Below are 14,553 nucleotides of genomic sequence, written 5' to 3'. Positions count from 1 at the left end.
TTTGCTAAAGATCATTCAAAAGCGGCTGCAGCAGAATATCGACAGGGAACTGCCAGAAATTCAAGCTGGATTCAGAGGAGGACATGGAATGAGGAATATCATTGCTGATGTCAAATGGGTCCTGGCTGAAAGCAGAGAATAACAGAAATAGTTTTTCTGTGTTTTATTGACTATGCAAAGGCATTTGACTGTGTGGATTGTAACAAATTATGAATAACTTTGTGAAGAATGGAAATTCCAGAACACTGAATTGTGCTTGTGACAAGCCCGTACTTAGACCAAGAGGCAGTCATTGAAACAGAACAAGGGAATACTGCGTGGTTTAAAGTCAGGAAAGGTGTGCATCAGGGTTGTATCCTTTCACCATACCTATTCAACCCGTATGCTGTGCAAATAATCCGAGAAGCTGGAGTATATGAAAAAGAATGGGACATCAGGATTAGAGGAAACTCGTTAATAACCTGTGATACACAGATGAGACAACCTTCCTTGCTTAAAGTGAAGAGGACTGGAAGCACTACACCTTTCAGTTTGGATTACAGCTCAAAGTAAAGACAATAAAAATCCTCACAAGTGGACCAATAAACAACATAATGATAAATGGAGAACAGATCGAAGTTGTCAAGGATTTCATTTTACTTGGATCCACAATCAACATCCCTGGGGCCAGAAGTCAAGAAATCAAAAGATGCATTGCATTGGGCAAAGCTGCTGCAAAAGACCTCTTTAAAGCATTGAATAGCAAAGATGTCACATTGAACATAAAGATGTCCCTGAGCCAAGCAATGGTGTTTTCAGCCGCCTCATATGCATGCAAAAGCTGGACAATGAATGAGAAAGACTGAAGAAGAATTGACACCTTTGAGTTGTTGTGTAGGCAAGGAATATTGAATATAACTTGGATTGCCAAAAGAATAAGCAAATTTGTCAAGAAGTACAACCAGAATCCCCCTCAGAAGCAGTGATGGCAAGACTACGTCTCACATACTTTGGACATGTTATCAGGAGACATCAGTCCCAGGAGAAGGACATCATGCTTGGTTAAGTAGAATGTCAGCAAAAAAGAGGAAGACCCTCAATGAGATGGATTGACACAGTGGCTCCAACAATGGGCTCGAGCAAAACGATTGTGAGGATGGCGCAGGACCAGGCAGTGTTTTGTTTTGTTTTTCATAGGGACACTATAAGTCAGAACCTACTTGATGGCACCTGTTAACAACAGACACATGAAAAAGAAGCCATTTGACTGAGAGTCATTGGATATAACATCAGACTTAGATTCCCAAGAACTGCAGATACTGAAATTGTGAGATGCTGAATAACAGAATAGGTAAATATATAATGTTTACAGAAATAACAGTCACAAAATTACCAATCCACAAGGAAGAAATTTGGCCTCCATGAACAACTGCCTCCTTTGCCATGAGATCAGAAGAACTGGATGGTGCCTGGCTACCATTTCTGGACATGTTGATCAAAGGTTCTGTAGAAGAATCCTAGTCAAAGGGGGAAGATGCAAAACAGAATTGCAAATTCTATTGCACTCCAGACTTTCTGGAGCCATGAAGGCTGGATGAACCCCTGAAACTGTTGCTCTGAAATAATCTTTAAACCCTAAACCAAAAACATCCCCTGAAATCTTCTTAAAACCAAACAATAGTTTAGCTTATCTAGTAAAAACATCTGCCTGGAGCGTTATGGTCTTTTAAGAATTCTTCATATGGGATATATGTGGCAAATCTGCTGCAAAAGACCTCTTTAAAGTATTAAAAAGTGAAAATATCATTTTGAGGACTAAGGTGTGCCCGACCCAAGCCATCCTGTTTTCAGTGGCCTCATATGTATGTGAAAGCTGGACAGTGAACAAGGAAGACCAAAGAAAAATTGACAACTTTAAATTATGGTGTTGGCGAAGAATATTGAATATACTATGGACTGCCAGAAGAATGAGCAAATCTGTCTTGAAAGAAGTACAGCCAGATAATTCTTAGAAGCGAGGACAGTGAGACTTTGTCTCACGTACTTTGGACGTGTTATCAGGAGGGACCAATCCCTGGAGAAGAATATCATGCTTGGTAAAGCAGAGAGTCAGCAAAAAAGAGGAAGACCCTCAACAAGATGGATTTACACAGTGGCTGCAACAATGGGTTGAAACATAGCAACAATTGTGAGGATGGTGCAGGAGCGGGTAGTGTTTTGTTCAGTTGTACGTAGGGTTGCTATGAGTCAGAACTGACTTGATGGCACCTAACAACTATATACGGGATCAAATTGACAACAGCAACTCAAAAAATTAGAAAGGAACCTTAGGGGGCAGTGAGTTTATGTTAATGGGGGAGAAACATCTCAGAAAAGGAGGGTAGGAATAGTTGTACAACTCAAGGAATGTAATCAGTGTCACTGAATTGTACATGTATTAACTATTGAATTGGTGTATGTCTTGCTCTGTATATTCTCAACAACAAAATAAATAAAATTTTTTTTTAATTTGGCACAATAGATTTTTAAAAATGAGAGTTCTAGAATGATGTTATTTTTTAAAATAAAAACTCAATTGATGAATTGTTGAAATATAAAACAACATTTTAGAGTAGAAGAAAAATTTAATGAACTAGTATATACGGCAGTGCATTAGTATATATAGGTATAAAAAGCTCCACAGAATGCATCAATAGAGATAATAAGATGAACATGAAAGTGATATTAAGAGAAAATTGAGTATAATCAGAATGCCAAAACCAAAAACCCATTGCCATCAATTGGATTTCGACTCAAAGCGACCCTATAGGACAGAGTAGAACTGCTCCATAGAGTTTCCAAGGAGCACCTGGTAGATTCGAACTGCCAACCTTGTGGTTAGCAGCCATAACACTTAACCACTATGCCACCAGGGTTTCCAATCAGAATGCCAGGAGGAAGAAATTAAGAGACAATATTTAAAGAAAAAATAGCTGCGAATTTTCTATATCTGGTAAAACACGTGAACCCACAGATCAAGCAGGTAGTATATTCCTCTTGTTGTTGTTGTTGTTAGCTGCCGTCAAGTCAATCCTGACTCATGGTGATCTCACGCACAATGGAATCAGACCACTGGTATCCACAGGGTTTTCATTGGCTGATTTTTCCAAAGTAGATCTCCAGGCCTTTCTTTCTAGTTCATCTTAGTGTGGAAGTTCCATTGAAACCTTTCAGCATCATAGAAACGTGCAATCCTTCACTGAAAAAGTGGTGGCTGCACTGAGGTGCACTGGCTGGGCATCAAACCCTGGTCTCCCGCATGGAAGGCAAGAATTCTGGCATTGAACTACCACTGTCTCTTTAATTACCAATGAAAGCCAGAAGACAGTATAATAATATCTTTAAAATGTTGGGAGAAAATAACTTTCAACCAGAATTTTGTACCTTGCAGAACTATTACGGTAGACATGGAGGTACACTGCCAGAACCCCTTCAAAGAAGGACTTGCTGCTCAGCCACAGGGAGCTGCACTAAGGTCATACCCTTTCCATGCATCTGATGATTAAGTTAGGTAGGCTATAATGATTGGCCCTTTTGACCTGACTCGGAACATTCTGAAGGTCAAAAGTGTTTGCTCCAGAATGCCTCACAGCTTGGCTGAGGCTGTTCTGACTATGCACGGGCAGTTCACCTTCTTCCTCTACCCAGTCCTGCTGCTTCTCACCCTTTCTTTCACATATGTTGCTGCCTAATATCCATCCTGTACCCCAATCTTCATCTCTACATCTCTTGGGGATACCAACGTTGTTCTCAAGAACAAGGGCGAAATAAAGCCATTCTCTTATAAACATAAACTGTGAGTTTGCCACCAAGAGACTTGTATGAAAGGAACTTCTAAAGGTTATACTTAAGAAGGAAAATGATCTCAGACGGAGAACATTTGTTGCCGTTCGGTCGGACTCAGGGAGATACCATGTGTGTCAGGGTAGAACTGCACTCCATTGGGTTTTCAATGGCTATAATTTTATGGAAGTACATTGCCAGGCCTCTCTTCAGTAGCAGTGCTGGATGGATTCGAACTGCTAACCTTTCGGTTAGTAGCTGAGTTCGAGTTGTGCAACCCAGGGACCTCAGAAGGATAGTAGAAGATGCAAAAGCAATGATAAGGAAATAAAGTTGTAAATGTATATGTATTTTTGTAGTTAGTTGCTGTCGAGTCACAAACATGTATATAAAGCTTAACAAATACTGTTTTTATAAACACTAATAATGTTTAATTTGGGGGTTTAAAAATACACCTAAAATCCAGTAGAAAAGAAATTGGGGAAATGCATTTCTAGACCAACATTGGATTAATTTTGAAATCAATGAGTTGCTTCAGATATCCATGCTTCTTTCTGTCTCGTCTCATAGGCTTCATGAGTCTGATCAGTAATTCATTTTTTTGGTGAGCTTTAGATGATCACAGACTCAATATAAAATAAAAGCAAACCTATGCAATATGTGTATCCATTAGTATGAATTTCACTTGATAGGGAAAGAAGTCAAGGACTTTGCCAACCTGATTTCAAAGCGAAGGTCTCAAAACAAGAATTGAATTTAAGCTACCACAATAACCATAAATATGCCCTCTTTCTTTTTTTTTAGTTTTTGGCAAGACCTCTTTTTTCCCCCTCCTCCATAAGTAATGTTTTCTGCTTAATTAAAAAGCATTTAAGTTCCAGCTGTCTTTGGTGAATTATGGACCTAAACAGGAAAAGCAAAATGTGGGAAAACATTTTCAGAGTATGATTGAATAAAGTCATATTGAAGTTCATTGAAATTAGAGTGATGTTAGTGGAGATTGATTGTTCAGAAGAAAATGAATGTAGGTTGTTCATGGCTAGTCAGGCTGTTGTAGAAAAAGATTAATCAAGACATAGGGTTTGCAATTGGTACTCATGTCTCCCTTTGCTGCCTGGAATTCGCCTTCATTTCCTAGTAAATAGACCAAAGAAATACATCGGGTGAATTCTTTCAACTATTAAGGTGAAATATTTATTATCAGAAGGAATATAGTGTTTTCAGAAGACACTTATAAAAAAAGAGAATAAAGTTTCTCATTTGTCCATTTTAATTACACAAGGAACTGAGATATTTAGTGGTTTCCATCCCTACCCCAATCTATAGATATCAAGTTCATTATAGGGCTTTTTTTTTTTTCTCAATTGGTGAAAGCATACAGAGCTAAAAAACATACTAATTCAGCAATTTCTACATGTACAATTCAGTGTCATAGATTACATTCTTCAAGTTGTGCTACCATTCTCACTATCCTTTTCCAAATGATTCCAACATCATTACCCTTTTTAAAATTTTATTTATTTTGTTGTTGTTGAGAATATACAGAGCAAAACATACACCAATTCAACAGTTTCTACATGTACCATTTAGTGACACTGATTACATTCTTCGAGTTATACAACCACTCTCACCCTCCTTTTCTGAGTTTTTCCTCCACCATTAACATAAATTCACTGCCCTCAAAGGTCCTGTCTGATAGTTCAAGTTACTGTTTGTCAGTTTGATCCCATATAGATAGTTCTTAAAAGAGGTTAATGGTCACAAGACAGACATTTTTTACTAGTTAAGCTAAATTGTTGTCTGGTTTTAAGACGACTTCGGGGGATATGTTTGGTTTAAGGTTTAAAAATTATCCAAGGACAATAGTTACAGGGGTTCATCTAACCTTCTTGGCTCTAGGAATGTTGGCCCTTTGACTCCAACACTCTTTGCCTGTAACATGTTCACAAAGCAGATGTTACTTGAGTTATTTTCTTACTGGAGCCCTGCCATGGGCAGGTCCTGATGTGTCTTCCCTGGAATTTTGGCTTTAAACAGCACCTTATAATGCGGTGTGTTCCATGTTACATCCTTGCTCTCCTCCAAATTTCCATTGTACTGCCTTGCCTAACTGAAGGCTTTGGTGGTGGTGGTTGCTGATTTTGTTTTCCAGCACTCCTTCCCTTTAGTTTAAACATTTATGTGGATAGTATTTGTAATTTATGAATGACAGCACAATGTAGTTTAAAACTAAGGAAAAGTTAGGAGATAGGGTTTTTATTTTATTTTATTGTGCTTTAGGTAAAAGCTTACAGCTCAAGTTAATTTCTCATTCAAAAATTTATATACATACTGTCTTGTGACGTTGGTTGCAATCCCCACAATGTGACAGCATACTCCGCCTTTCCACCCTGGGTTCCTTGTGTCCATTTGTCCAGTTCCTGTCCCTTCCTGCCTTCTCGTCTTGCTTTTGGGCAGGAGTTGCCCATTTGGTTTTGTATATTTGATTGTACTAAGAAGCATGTTCCTCACGTGTGTTACTGTTTATTTTACAGGCTTGTCTATGTCTAATCTTTGTTTGAAAAATGGGCTTCGGGTGTGGGAGATAGGCTTTTTTTTTTTTTTTTTTTTACCTAGTCAGAGTCTCTTTCTCTATCTCTTTTATGGGTAATCTCACCTAGTCCTAGTTTTTAAAAATTTGGATAGCCCAGTCTAATTTCTGAGCTCCAGACTTATGTATATATTTACATGATATTTCCATTTGGAAGTTTACCAGGCATTTCAAACTTGTTGTTGTTATTGGGTGTTGTAGAGTTCATTTTTGACCCATAGCGACCCTGTGTGACAGAGTAGAACTGCCCACATAGGGTTTTCTTGGCTATAATCTTTTATGGAAGCAGATTACCAGTTCTTTCTCCTGCAGATCCGCTGGGTGAGTTCTAGCCACCAACCTTTCAGTTAGCAGCTGAGCACTTAACCATTGCCCCACCAGGGTTCCTTATTTCAAACTTAACATATCTAAAATAAAACTTAATTTTCCCTCCTTAAACATACTTCCTGTATCCTATCCCCAATTCTTTGCTGTTCAGTAAGTGGTATCCTCATTCACCAATTGCTTAGAACGAAATTTGTAATTATTCTTGAACCCTCTTTTTCTCATATACCTTATATCCAATTCATCAACTTCTCACCACCTCCACTCTACCTTAGGCCAAGCCATTGGTACTTTCACAGTGGCCCTCCAATTCATCCTCTTGCTTCTACTCTTGCTCCATTGCAGTGTGTTTCCAACACAGCAGCCAGGGTGATCCTTTTTTTTTTTTAATAAAAAATATGTATAGCACAACATTTGCCAATTCAACAGTTTTTACATGTACAATTCAATGACAGTGATTACATTACTCCTCTTGTGCAACTATCACCAGTATCTGTTGCCAGATTTTCCAGAGTGATCTTTTTAAAACATAAATCAGATGATGTTGCTAGTTTGAACAAAACCCCCAGTGGCTTCCTATTACTCACTGAATAAAATTCATATTCTTAACCATGGCCTGTAGGGCCATATATGATTTGGCCTTCTGCTCACTTCTTTGACTTCATCTTCTATCACTTTCTTCTTTGCATGCTCAACTGTAGCCACACTGGCAATCTTGTTATTGTTCTTCAAAGACGACAAATTTGTTCTCTCAAGATTGGTATTGCTGTTCTCTCTGCTTGAAATACCCTCACCCTAGAATATACTCCAAATTGCTGCTTAAATGTCACGTCCTTGGTGAGGCGTTTCCTGACCAGTCTTATCTAAAATAGCATGTCCCATTCACTGCACCACATCACAACCCCAAACTCTACTCGCCTGGTTTATTTCTCAGCATTTATTACTACCTGAAATACTACCTACAACATTTATTTCCTTATTTATTGAAGCACTCCACTCACATTCCACCCCTCCCTAGAATGTATGCTCAGTAAGGGCAGAAAATTTTCTAATTTACTGCTATATCTCTTGTACCAGGACATAGTAAGCACTTACTATTTAAGTGAATGAATTAGAGACCATGAGCAAATCAATTCATCTCCCTAGACTTTGATTTCACATCTGTAAAACAAAGGGATTAGATTGTGTCCGTAAGATCTCTGAGGACAAGTAATTTAGATTGCAGATGATCAGTCATCTAGAATTGAAGGTAACCTTAAAGGTTAAGTATAAGGCCCTTATTTTACAAAAAGTGATTTGCCAAGATCATATTGCTCAGGCCAGTGTTCTATTCACATAGCATATATCTCTAATTTTGTGATTAGCTCTGAGTAGATCTCCCTCTATACTTCTTTGATTAAAATTTTACTAGTTTTAGTGTTTATGTTCTTGGCCTTATGCCTCTTCATTATATCCTTTTTCTAAGTCACCTCTTTATATTTACAAATACTTTTTTTTTCTTCAACCAGTTATTTTCTTCTCGCCATTCATTGAATATAAGCACGTGTGATTTGAAGCATGCTACGTAACTGTTGCATTCTCTCTACCTCCCTCCCCCCACTTTTATAGTGGCTTTCTTTTGTTTATAAGCCAAAAAATGTACAGAGTCATGGTTAACATTTACATACTAGTATGATAGATTTTTAAATCATGGAAAAGGAACATAACTTTTGGAGCAAACTTAGACATAATAAAAACCAGACTCTTAATTCCTTTCTAATACCCCCGGAAGGTTTTTCCAGGTTAATAGACTCATAGGCTATGGGGATAAACCTTAGAATATACCTATTCCAACCCCTTAATTTTTCAGATGAGGAAATTTAACTGTGTATCAGCTTAGAAAACCTGGAGTAAGCAAATATAAACAGGTTTTACTTTAGGACTTCTCAGAGCCTTTAATATGCAAATGTACATTTGAATCTCCAAGGGGAGGATTATAATGTCCAAATTTTATTTTATCACAGAATCTCTTATTGTGGAATGCCTTTTAATGTTTTCTGGGACAGTAGTGTTCCGTGGAACACATTTTTGAGCACATTTGTAAGTACTTTATATGTTCCAACCCATTTAATATACTGAATACATTAAGAAAAAAAACTCATTGCTATGAGTCGATTTCAACTTGTAGTGACTGTTATGTGAAAATCTGCCCTTAAGAAGTGGTATGCCATATCAGAGAATTTAAGAAAGTGACATAAGAAGATGACATAAATATAAATGCAGACTATGAGGCCTAGTCTTGTATTCATTTACAAATTCATCATGTTTTCTATTTGATCATTGATATATTTGTGTAGCTTATTTTAAATATTGATATTGATATATACTGTGTATTAAATATCGGTAAAAATTTTTATAATTTCTTAGAGAAATTCATTTTTAGAACATTTATGGATGTCTAGGGTTGATATGAGTTGGAATCGACTTGACAGCAATGGGTTATGTAATCTAAACTCACTTTGTATCTCATGAGCTTTTGGCATTCTATTAATACATTATGGCTTTAAAAATTTTTGTGGTTAAATTTGTTTTGTAAATGTTGACTATATACATGTAGTTTTCTCCAGTTTAAAAAAAAATCTAAAATATTAGAAAAAAATATAATTGTAAAATGTGCTCAGAGGAAGTAAAAGGCACACTCCCTCCTATCAATATAACCACTATTTATATTTTTATATACATACTTCTAGACTTTCTGGTCCCTACATAGCCAGTGCTCAATGATGTGCAGTCCCCTGCCCTTGAATTGGGCTGGCTCTGTGACCTGCTTTGGATTAATAGAATGCAGCAGAAGTAACTACCTGACTTCAAGGCTGGGTCATAAGAAGCCTTGCAGCTTTTGCCAGGTTCTCTTGGAACACTCACTCTGGGGGAAGCAACCTCTTGTAAGAAGTCATACTACAGCGAGACTACGTAATGTGAAGAAGATCAAACTAACTGTAAGTCATATGGAAAGGCTGTATGGAGAGTTCCAAAGCCAGCTGCCACATTTTGCAGCCATCTCAGCTGAGATGCCAGACATTTGAGTGAAGAAACCATCTTGTATGGCTAGCTCAGCCTCCTTTTGGCTGATTATAGCCATCAGCCCACTGCAAATATACACAAGACCCTCAGGTGAGAATCATCTAGCTGAACCCTGTCAACTCACATAACTGTGAGAGATAATAATAAATTGTTTTAAGCCATTAAGTTTTGGTGTGGTTTCTTATATAGCAGTACATAACCAAAACAATACATAGTGGTTACCAAATATTAATTACTATATTTATAAATAGCATATTATAAATATATATAAAATTTTGAGACATAAATGGCATCATATTTGACATCTTAGTCTATAATTAGTGGTTACTGGAGCTGGCTCGGACAGCTCACAAGAGACCATTGTGTGCATCTCCACAACTTCTCATTCAGTGCTCTCACACTGGTAGCTGGAAAATGGCCTTAACCAGTGTATTTACACCACAATTGGCAAATGTTACAAAGCAGGGCTTCCTCTCAATCAAGTGGTTAAACATTTGCCAGCGCACCATTGTCTGTGTCTTCCTTTTTAAACTTTACGTTATAATTTTTTTTAATGGGTGCTTATTTAGGTATTTGCTTGTACCATGATTTATTTAAATAATCCTCTATAATAATGACCGATTATTTCTTTAAGTGATTCTTGAAGTAGAATTGCTGGATCAAAGGTATGCAAACTTAATTTTTTGATAAATATTACAAGATTATATGCCAGAAGGACTACACCAATTTATATACTGCCCAACAATGAGGGTGTTTCCCCATATCCCATTCAGCACTTATTTATATTTGGGATTTTTAATCTTAAAAATTTTGAATATATTCACATGGTTCAAAACCCTAAAGCAACTAAAGTATTCGGCAAAAGGTCTCCCTTCCATCCTTACCTGCGTTTACCAGCTTCACAATGCTCTTCCCAAGGATAACCATGTTATAAAAAATTTGCATATCCCTTTAGAGATGTTTATGCATATACAAGCAAATATATTCCTTTTCTTCCTCTTTTTTTCACTCAGATGGTAGTTACTATACACATTTCCCCGGCTGCTTTTGTCATTTAACAATGTAATTTGAAGATCAATAACCAAAGGGGAAAACTTTCCTCAATATTTTTAATGACTTCATAGTATTCCATTGACTATATAAACCGTATTGTTTCTAATATTTTACTGTTGCAAATAGTACTTGTGCATACATCATTTCACATATATGTGAATATATCTACCATATATTTCTAGAAGTAGAATTGCTTGATCCATGGTATAATTTTTATAGATATTAACAAATTGTCTTTTATATAGGCTGTGTGGATTTACATCCCCATTTCCAAAATATGACAGTGTTTATTTATCCTCACCTTTGGTAATACAATATACTCAAAGATTTTTGGATCTTACCTATATTGTAGATTTGCAAATAGAATGTCATGTAATTAAAATATATTTGTTGCTTTTCTTTTTTCATTTAATTTTAGTACTATTTTTAACTGAGTGAGGCTGAATACTATGTTTAAGAGCCATTTGTATTTCTTTTTCTGTAAACTGTCTATGTCATTTGCCCATTTTTCTTCCAGTTGTAGACTTTTATTTATTTTCAGGTGTTGTTTGTTTATTAATGAAATTAGGCCCTTTATCTGCCATACTATTTACGACAATTATCTGCCAGGTTTTTTATTATCTCTTGGCTATTGTCATGAAGGTTATGGCCATGCAGAAATGGAGTTTTATGTTGTCAGATGTTTAAGTCTTTACCCTTATGGTTTCTAGATTTTTAAAAGCCATAGATAGTGTCATAGTTAGAAAGTCATTCTTCACCCTAGGAGTATAAAAGTTTTCATCAAGAACTTTATGGTTTCTTTGTTGTTGTTGCTGCTTAATTTTTATTATTTTTACATTTGAAGTTTTGATCCATTAGGAATACATCTTGGTATGAGGAGTGGTATGGCTTCAGCTCTGTTTTTTTTTTCCTAATTGCCTGTCTAGAATCCTTTTATTGAATAACCCATCGTTTTGAATATATTGAATAATATATGTGATTTGAAATACCACATAGTACTAAATCTATCTCTCTAGGCCCCATTGTTACGTAGTTTTAACTATTGTAGTTTAATTATATGTATGTTTCTCTTCCAAGATTTTCCTAGTTATTCTTGCTTGTTTGTTTTTCCATATGAATTTTAGAATCTGTCTAATCTTCAATCCGTTGGTATTTTTATTGGAATTGTGTTAAGTTTAATTATTAAATCAAGAAGAATTTTCATTTTTAATAGTGATTCTTTCTAGCCAAGAACATGTTTTAAGGGGAATGTTTCAAAGTTTTCTTTATCTAGATCACTAATTTTCCTTATTAAACTTATTCTTAGGTATTTTTCTGCTCTGTTATTATGATAAAGGCTTTCTTATATCTACTTGTTTATATATGTGAAAGTTATTTCTGTATTTTAATTTTGTACCTAGCAACATTGCTTACTATTTATAATAGTTTTACTTTATTATTTTAGCTTCTTCCAGATATAGAATTATACTGTTTGGAAATAATGATAATTTTACCTCCTTCTTTCTCATTTTTACATTCTTAATTTCTTTCTCTTGTCTAATTCCAATCTGAGCTGTTGAAACAAGGTTAATTAAAAGTGTTGGCTGTAGATGCTCTTCTTATATTCATGACTTTAATGGAAACATTTCTAGTGGTTTCTGGTGTTTTCCCATTAAGTATGATACTGGCCTTTGGATTGAAATAAATTTATTTTCACTTAAAGGAATTATTCATCATCTATTTGTATTTTACTACAATTTTAAGAATGGATATTTAATTTTATCAAATGCCTTTTCAGTGTCTGTGGAGACAATCATGTTTTTTCCTTTTGATCTAATAATATGTTGAATTTATAAATAAACCTAACCCCAACCCGTTGCCGTCAAGTCCATTCCGACTCATGGAGACCCTATAGGACAGAGAAGAACTGCTCCATAGGGTTTCCAAGGAGCGCCTGATGGATTCGAACTGCTGACATTTTAGTTAGCAGCCATAGCTTTTAACTACTATGCCACTAGGGTTTCAAATTTATAAATACAGTTTCTATTATTGAACTATTCTTGCATTCCTACATTTGGTCATGGCATGTTCTTTTAAAGCACTCTTGGATTCTGTTTGCATAAAACATTCATAAATGAGATAAACAGTTTTACACAGTCTTTGCTGAGATTCAATCCCAATTTTATGCTTGCTTTAAAGAATTTGAGAGGTTTTCTTCTTTTTCTGTGTTCTTGCTCAGTTTGGAATTATGTGTTCTTTAAAAGTTTATTAGAACATTCCCGTGAAACTATCTGGGTCTAGTGCTTTGGGGGAGGAGGCAGCTTTTTTTTTTTTTTCTTACTTCTGTAATTCATTGGTTTAAATTTTCCCTCTTTGCTAGAGTCAGTTTTGTTAAATTATATTTTCCTGTCATTTGTTTCCATGAATTTTCAAAGTTTATTTACATAGAGTTGAGTAAAATAATCTCTTAAGGTTAATATAGTTCCATTCTTTTAGTAGTTGTTTAATAAGAAAAAAAAAAAAACTTTTTTTTTCCTTATTATAATTTCTGTGTTAGTCCGTGTATTTGCTGTTTTCTTTCCTTTGTTGTTTTGACTAAAATGGCCTTTATTTATTTTTTTAAAATAATCAACTTCTGGGCTTGATAATTAGCTTTACTATTTTTATGTATTATAATTACTTAATTTTCTCTTTTACCTTTATTAATTCTTTTGTTTTCTTTTCCTTAGGTTTGCTTTATTGATACATGAAAGCTCTTTAATTCTCTGCCATAGAGGATGCAATTAATAATTCAAGTTTATCACATTAGTCAGTTAATTTTATTTATGGTGTCTTATTCTGCAGAAGTCTTAAATTTTTAGCAGTCAAAGCTATCAAAGCCTTTTATGATTTCATGGTTTCACATTACCCCCAAAAAAGACCTTCTGCCTCCCTCCCTCAATTAAAAACTGTCCTACATTCTTTTAATACTTTTATTTTTATCTGCCTAGAATTTATTTTTCTTTATTGTGTGAGGTGAGGTGATACCTAAATTATTTTTTTCCCAAGTAAATTGTCAACCATTTCAATATCATTTATTAAACAATCTATCTTTTCCCTACGTATTTAACAGCTTTTATCATAAATAACTTTTCAAGCCCTATGAAAAAAATCATATTGGTCTTTTGGGATTTATAGGTTTATAGGATTAATTTGGGGGAAAATTGAAATGACACCTTAAAAACATTCAGTCTTCTTATGTAGAAACATGAAATATCTATCCATTTACACCAATCTTCCTCTGTGTCCTTTAGTAGAGTTTTCTAGTTTTATTTTTTATTAGGTTTATTCCTGGACATGTTGATATTATAAATGAAATTATTTTCATTATGTTTTCTACCTAGTTATTTATAGGAGTCCCTGGGTGGCACAAACGGTTAAGTGACTACTAGCTGAAAGGTTGGTGGTTCGAACCTACCTAGAGGTGCGTTGGGAGACAGGCTTGGTGATCTGCTTCCGAAAGGTCCCAGCCTTGAAAATCCTATAGCGCAGTTTTAGTCAGCACACATGGGGTTGCCATAGTTGGAATAGACTCAATGGCAACTAACAACAACATTTATAGTATATAGGAAAAAGTGAGATTTTTTAATATTAATCCTGTCAAATTTACTGAACTCTTTCATTATTTCTGTTAGTTTTTCAGTTGATTCTTTTGGATTTTTTGGGTAGGCTTTTGTCTCTTCTTTCCCAAAATTACAGTGTTT

General features: G+C 35.4%; 1 protein-coding gene across 1 annotated transcript in view; it reads left to right on the top strand.

The window, feature by feature from the left end:
- The window catches only part of FZD3 (frizzled class receptor 3), a 128,181-nt gene that overhangs the window by 86,924 nt on the left and 26,704 nt on the right, over positions 1 to 14,553 (top strand). The window lies entirely within an intron of this gene.

The sequence above is a fragment of the Loxodonta africana genome, chromosome 19 (genome assembly GCF_030014295.1).
Source record: "Loxodonta africana isolate mLoxAfr1 chromosome 19, mLoxAfr1.hap2, whole genome shotgun sequence".
Classification (NCBI taxonomy): Eukaryota; Metazoa; Chordata; class Mammalia; order Proboscidea; family Elephantidae; genus Loxodonta; species Loxodonta africana.
Note: the sequence above shows the minus strand (reverse complement) of the source record. Positions and strands in the feature narration are given on the sequence as shown.